Raw genomic sequence first — 6,000 nt, 5'->3', positions numbered from 1 at the left:
TTGTTTCATGTTCTCTGTGTATATATATATATATCTTCCTACTGTATTTTCCACTACATGCATCCGATTAAGTGGGCTGTAGCCCACGAAAGCTTATGCTCAGATAAATTTGTTAGTCTCTAAGGTGCCACAAGTACTCCTGTTCTTTTTGCAGATACAGACTAACACGGCTGCTACTCTGAAACCTGTCATGGTACTCTGATTCTCTGTGAGTGGGAAGGAATGAGAGCATACACTGACCTGCTGGGAGAAGATGGACTAGAAGGCACAAAAGCAGACTGTGCTCATTTAAGTCTACACATGAAATGCTACAGTGGTACTGCATCTAACATCACCGTAGGTAACCCACCTCCCCAAGAGGCAGTAGCTAGGTCTACCGAGAGGTGGTAGCTAGGTTGACAGGAGAATTCTTCCATTGACCTGGCAGTGTCTACACCAGGATTAGGTTGGTATAGCTACGTCTCTGAGGGGTGTGGATTTTTCACACTGCTGAGAGATGTAGCTATGTTGATGTAGCTCCTGGTGTAGAGCAGCCCTAGGTTTGACTCTCATTTACATCTCTAAAGCCCTAAAGTGGGTGTCCATTAAGGCCACTTTACACTGCCATCAGGGTTGACAACCCTCCAGGATTGTCCTGGAGTCTCCAGGAATTAAAGATTATGCTGTGATAAAACCTCCAGGAATAGGTCCAATCAAAATTGGCAACCCTAACTGCCAGAGTGATGTAAAGAGGCGTTAAGGCAAATGACAGTGAGGCCCATTGCATTGTTTTCCATCTACAAACCAAGGCAGGGAAGGGTTCACTGGAAGGGGACAGAGTTAGGGCTTGGCCACCCAGTGGGGTGATACACAGGACAGCTCCAACCCTGTGATTTCTTAAATGCACTCGTGTGTTGTGCATTAATAGGTCCGTATGGACCCTGCTGGTGCACACTAAAGGTTCCCTAGGCTGTGTTAATCCAGTGCTGTAGTACTACATTAAAGCACACTAGGGAGACTAGTTTTCACTAGCAGAGTCTACTTGGACCAATTAATGCACAACATGGTGCACTTTAGAAATCACCCTGCCTCCTCCCTGAAGTGCACATCCCCTGGAAAAGTTAAAAGGAAAAGGCCTGCAAGTCAAAGCTTCCAACACCACCTATAAATGTGGCCTCGCCATACGACTGGCCTACAGCAGTTATTATTTCTCTAGAGAAACAATATAGTGCAACTGAAAAGTATTGTACATGCTCATAGAGCAATCCGGGATGTTTTACCACTATAAGACGCTCAACCTAACAAGCCAAGGTTGATTTCATAGCTGATTTCATCAAAGCGAAGGCACTTTCACAGAGACCGCAGTTGTGATCAACCACTCATGATGAGGAGCCAGCGCATAACGAGCACGTGGGAGATCAAGTGCAGCTTCTGTTTTTCTCTAAGGCCTGGTCTTCTTCACCTGAGCATCGTTCCATTCAGTGGGACAGTGCATGGAGGCAGGAGGTCTGTGTGAGGGTATCCGGAGACAGGGTTGGAGCTTACATTAAGGGCTGGTCTACACTAGGGGAGGGGATCAATCTAAGATACGCAACTTCAGCTACGAATCCGCTTCCATCGACTCCGCTTCCGCCTTTCGCTCTGCTGGAGTTCCGGAGTCGACGGGGAGCGCATTCGGGGATCGATTTATCCCGTCGACTCTGGAACTCCACCAGAGCGAGAGGCGGAAGCGAAGTCGACGGGGAGCTGCGGCCATCGATCCCGCGCCGTGAGGACGCGAGGTAAATCGATCTAAGATACGTCGACTTCAGCTACGCTATTCTCGTAGGAGAAGTTGTGTATCTTACATCGATACCTCCCCCCCCCCCAGTGTAGACCAGCTCTAAGAGAAGAGCAGGAGGAGACGATGACACAGGGATACAGAAGGGGTTGGGGATGAAGACAGTAAGACACTCAGTCTAGAGACTGCACTAATGCGTATCTTGAGTCACCCGCACACGTGACTGCAGTTAAGAAAATCCTCCTTGAGGAAATGGAGAAGGTCACCATCTCTTGTCACGGCAACCACCACATTGTAGCGACTTGCAGCCTCTTCTAATCTGGACGCAAGTAAAACAAGAGGTCCGTGGTGAAAGGCAATATTTTCCTAGTCTAAAAGTGAAACTGCTGACAAGCCATATTAACAGCATTGAGAAAAGGTGGCCTATGGGTTAGGGTTCTTACCTAGGAATTCAGGGAGCTGGGTTGAACTTTCTGTGTGCTATGTACCCTCTTTATGACCTTGTTTCAGAGTAGCAGCCGTGTTAGTCTGTATCCGCAAAAAGAAGAACAGGAGTACTTGTGGCACCTTAGAGACTAACAAATTTATTAGAGCATAAGCTTTCGTGGACTACAGCCCACTTCTTCGGATGCATATAGAATGGAACATATATTGAGGAGATATATATACACACATACAGAGAGCATAAACAGGTGGGAGTTGTCTTACCAACTCTGAGAGGCCAATTAATTAAGAGAAAAAAAACTTTTGAAGTGATAATCAAGCTAGCCCAGTACAGACAGTTTGATAAGAAGTGTGAGAATACTTACAAGGGGAGATAGATTGAATCGATGGTAAGACAACTCCCACCTGTTTATGCTCTCTGTATGTGTGTATATATATCTCCTCAATATATGTTCCATTCTATATGCATCCGAAGAAGTGGGCTGTAGTCCACGAAAGCTTATGCTCTAATAAATTTGTTAGTCTCTAAGGTGCCACAAGTACTCCTGTTCTTCTTTTTATGACCTTGGCAATTCAGTGAGTTTCCCACTGTCCTGATTCCCTATCTGTAAAATGGAGATAACAACAGGGCCCTACATCACCAGGGTGTTGGGAAGATAACTACATCAAAGACTATGAAGTGCTCCAATAGAACAGTAATGGGGGCTGGTAAATACCCTGTATTTAGGGAGGCAGCTATCTTGCAATTAACAAAGGCAAGTTTATCACTGGTAATATTGAACTCAATTCAGTATTGCAAACCAGATTGCCCCAAAACCTTGGCAACATCTGGATCACAGCTGCCACTCAGGTGATTTTTTTAGCATTGAGACTTCACCACTGCATAGCTCTCAGTGAGTACATTCCAGCCCTAGTATATTCACGTTTGACAAGGCACTGGATTTGTGTCAACACTCGAGAAGTTGGAATCATTATAGTCTCATATACTGTTGTCCTGTACATGGAACCTTATAAATAAGTGACCGTACTGAAAGGCTAGGAGAACAATGCCGCCTTTATGTTAGCAAATACCATGTATTTCTAAAAGGCTTTGCACTTATGCTAAAGTTGTGTAGATCATGAACCACATTCCCAGCATCCTTTGTGCTTATGCTAAAAGAAATTGTATTAGTAGATGAACTGTGTATGAACTCTGTTCTTGGATATGCGTAGGTGTCACAGGGTACACTTGCCTCTAGGGTGCCTCATGCTGGATGCTCTGGGAATTAGCTCTCTTCAGATCCAACACGCCTCCTGCTGCTCATCCACATGCCCTGCTGCCTCTCTCTCTGCGACTCAGGGTACTCTCTTGTCATTACTTGCTCTTTCTTTGTGGCTTGGCCCTCCGGCCAGGTCACTATCATCTGCCCCTTCTGGGCACCAGAGTCCCACTGTTCAATCTGTGCCACTTCCCCAGTGACTGGTAGGGGAACCCGCGGAACCCTGTACTCCAGGTTCCAGCCCAGGGACCCCACAACCAGCAGCTAAGGTCTGCAGTCCCAAACCTTGCTACCATTTCCTGGGCTGCTCCTACTTCACCTCCATCAGGCTCTTTCTCCAGCCTCCTCTGGGTTTGTCCTTCCCTGAGGGCCAGGGCCAGCACTCCAGGGCTTCTAATCTCCCCCTAGTTTCCTCCTTTTCCTCTCTAAGACTAGACAGTGACCATAGGCAGGAGCGGTGGAAGCTCCCTAAAAGTGGGGGGGGCCACCAGTGCCTAAACCGTGGCCCCGCCCCCAATGCCGTCCTTTCCCCCTGAGGCCCTGCCCTCACACCCCCCTTCCCCTGAGGTTCTGCTACAGCACAGCCTCTTCCCCCCAAAACCCCGCCTCCACTCACTCCTTTCTGCCCCCTCCCCTGCATCGCTCTCCCTTACTTCCTGTAAAAAGTGATGGGACCATGTCCCCTTGGCCCTCCCTGTTCCAGCGCCCCTGACCACAGGCCTCCACATTGTAGCCTCCTTTAGCTGCCAGCTTCTTGGCTTTATCATAAACAGAGGCACCAACTTCCCCAGTTCCCAGGGGTCCTCGACCACTGCTTTGCCCCAGGCCCCGCACCCACTCCACCCCTTTCCCCAACCCTCCACCCCTGCCCCGCCTCTTCCCACCCCCCACTCAGCCCCTGCCCTGTCCCCACTCCACCCTTTCCCCCAAGTGCTCTCCCTCCCCCCTCGTCCGCAGTCAGCCCGGCCGAGCAGCTCCTTCCACTCCCTCCCAGTGCCTGCTGAACGCCGCTGAACAGCTGATCGCAGTGGGTGGGAGGCACTGGGAGAGAGTGGAAGGAACTGCTCGGCGGGGCTGGGGGGGAGGAATTGATCTGCAGGGCTGCTGGTGGGTGCTGAGCACACACTATTTTTTAACCGTTGGTGCTCTCTCCTAGTTTAGCTAGCCTAATTCCCCTCAGGTGTGGCCCTTCTCAGTCTCATTAACCCATTCAAGGCTGGTATGGCGTGAACACCCCATCACAGTAGGAATTGCCTAGGGTAAGATGTAGCTCTTGTTAGGGCCTGTCAAATTGCACCAGGTGCTGGTCCAGAGCTCTAAGGATGGTTGGTCTGATGTCTTTGTGCCTTGAAAAATATATTCCAAAGATAAGAAACTGATAAGAAGAGGTGTGTAAGTCTTGGGTAATGCGTGAATACTTCTGTATGTTGTAAACAACTTGGGTGTTGTTGTAGGCGTGTTGGTCCCAGGATTTTAGAGAGACAAGGCGGAGGAGGTGACTGGACCAACTGCTGCTGGTGAAAGAGACACGATTTCAGAAGATGAGGAGCACTGTGGAGCTCGAAAGCTTGTCTCTCTCACAGAGGTGAAAGTAAGCCGGTCCGGTCTGGCATACCGGCAAGAGTCAGTACGCCATGCCGGACTGGACCGGCTTCCGCGGCGGTGATTTAAAGGGCCCAGGGCTCCAGCTGCTGCGGGGAGCCCCGGGCCCTTTAAAGCGCCATCAGAGCTCCGGCAGCTGGGCTCGGGCCGGGATTTAAAGGGCCCGGTTCTCATGCCACTGCGGGGAGCCCCACACCCTTTAAATCCCTGCCGGAGCTCCGGCAGCCAGGCTCCCGCGGTGATTTAAAGGGCCCAGAGCTCTGCGGCGGCCAGAGCCCCGGGCCTTTTAATCTGCCCCTGAGCCCTGGGGCTCCCAGCCACCTCTGCAGCTGGTAGCTCTGGGGTGATTTAAAGGCCCTAGGGCTCCCAGCCACAGCCAGAGCCCCAGGGCCTTTAAATCTTGACAGGCCCCGCCTCTTTCTGTTGAGGCCACGCCTCTTCTGGTTGAGGCCACGCCCCCGCTCAGGACTCCGGCGTACCGGTAAGTCCTTTAAGTTACTTTCACCCCTGCTCTCTCACCAACAGAAGTTGGTCCAATAAAAGATATCACCTCCCCTACCTTGTCCCCATAATGGCTTAGAGACTCTGCTTCCCAGATCAGATTGGTAAAGAATTAACCCTTTCCCTTCCGTGTTGTGCGGCTTTGTCTTTGACTAATCAAACTGATTGAGTCTTGTTTATTAGATGTCTCATCAATACATTAAATCAAACACTAACACTGTGCATGTGCACACATGCATCTGCCAGACTTCTTCCCGTGTATGCACAGGGGCTTGCACCAACTAGGGGTGAACACACCTATGCAGATGCATAATCTGGCACATGCACACATTCAGGGTGTGCCCATTTACTCCCTAAAATAGCACTGTATATTTTGGTAAGAATTAGGTATCTTGGGCCCAATTCACTCATACAGCTGAGCTGCGCAGGGTGCCC

Source organism: Chrysemys picta, chromosome 8, assembly GCF_011386835.1.
Source record: "Chrysemys picta bellii isolate R12L10 chromosome 8, ASM1138683v2, whole genome shotgun sequence".
Classification (NCBI taxonomy): domain Eukaryota; kingdom Metazoa; phylum Chordata; order Testudines; family Emydidae; genus Chrysemys; species Chrysemys picta.
The sequence above is the reverse complement of the archived record's forward strand: the minus strand, read 5'-3'. Positions refer to the sequence as shown.